This window comes from Limulus polyphemus, unplaced genomic scaffold (assembly GCF_000517525.1).
Source record: "Limulus polyphemus unplaced genomic scaffold, Limulus_polyphemus-2.1.2 Scaffold3835, whole genome shotgun sequence".
NCBI classification, from domain to species: Eukaryota; Metazoa; Arthropoda; class Merostomata; order Xiphosura; family Limulidae; genus Limulus; species Limulus polyphemus.
Genome location: NW_013669445.1, coordinates 69,754 through 71,082, shown reverse-complemented (window position 1 = coordinate 71,082; position 1,329 = coordinate 69,754). Strand labels below are relative to the sequence as shown.

At 33.8% G+C, this 1,329-nt stretch overlaps 1 long non-coding RNA gene across 1 annotated transcript in view; it reads left to right on the top strand.

Annotated features, from left to right (window-relative positions):
• Positions 1–936: 936 nt before the first annotated feature.
• The window catches only part of LOC111088472, a 5,354-nt gene continuing 4,961 nt past the window's right edge, over positions 937–1,329 (top strand). Inside the window, exon 1 of the long non-coding RNA XR_002612984.1 lies at positions 937–1,025. This is a non-coding gene — a long non-coding RNA (uncharacterized LOC111088472). The remainder of the gene's footprint in view (positions 1,026–1,329) is intronic.

Below are 1,329 nucleotides of genomic sequence, written 5' to 3'. Positions count from 1 at the left end.
TTTCTTAATTTCTTGTATCGTAGCACATGTTAACAAAAAAGGGAGTTAAACCACATTTCTTGTTTGAAAAAAAATATTTCCTTTAACTTATCTTTGCTTGCGGAAATGTACTCCAAATGTACTCGAGGACTATCTGCGCTAATCGTCCCTAATTTTGAAGGCAGCAAGTCAACAACACCAATGGCTCAATTTTGGGTTTCTCTTTTACCAACGAATAGTTGGATTGACTGATACATTATAACGCCCTCACTTTTGAAAATGGCACAGCAGTGTGTCTGTGGACTTGCAACGCTAGAAACTGGGTTTCGATACCCGTAGTTGGCAAAGCACAGATAGTTCATTGTGTAGCTTTGTGCTTAACTTCAAACAAACAAATTTAAAAAATGTCTTCAAAACAGAAAACACGGTTTATACTTTAAACCAACCGTCCCTAATTTTGAAGGCAGTTTCTCAACAATTCCCACTTCCAAACTTGGTCTATTATGAACTTACCACAATCACAATGTCCGAAGTTACTCTTCTAACTTGCATTTAATACTTCAAAACAATGTGGTCTTTACCGATTTAGTCACGTGTTGTATATTCGAAACAAAAATAAACTAGGTGAAATTCTACAAAAAACTATGAGATAGGATAAAAGAAGATTATCGCTACCTCTCAATTAACTATGTGAAGTGTTCGTAAACAGTATATATTGAAACATCATCAGGGCGTATTACACTCCTTAGTTAAAATTTACGTGTCTTTATTCAATAAAGTAAATGACACTTGGTTGTTGGTTATAACAACACAGCGATCCACTGAAAATCCGTATTCTGTCCATGAGATAAGCTGTATTAACACTATTTCCTGTAGAGGTGAATTAACCAACCACAGCTTACAATTACGTGCAATGAGCTGTCAAGGTCTCTTTCTTGATCACACTAGCAACGACATCCCGTATGTACAGCTTGAATCAACAACGTTACAGTGTACAGTTCATTAAATCCTAGTACATTTCCTGCCCTTAAATTTCTGGTGCACATGTAAGTTCAATTTCAGATTATAATTACCCGCCACTTACCATTTAAGTATATATATAATCAACGGGCATATTTGAGTCACAAAAATACAATTGGTATATTATCTGTAGTTTATACATATATATAGCATTTCCAAACCAAAATATATATAGTTAATAAATAAAGTCTGTATACGGCTTGGATTTGTAATGAAAGAAACTTTATTACAAATGTACAACGTTTAGACAAGCTTATTGGATCGTCAGGTACAAACAGTTTACAAAGACACAGGAATATGTATATATATATATATATATATATACGTATA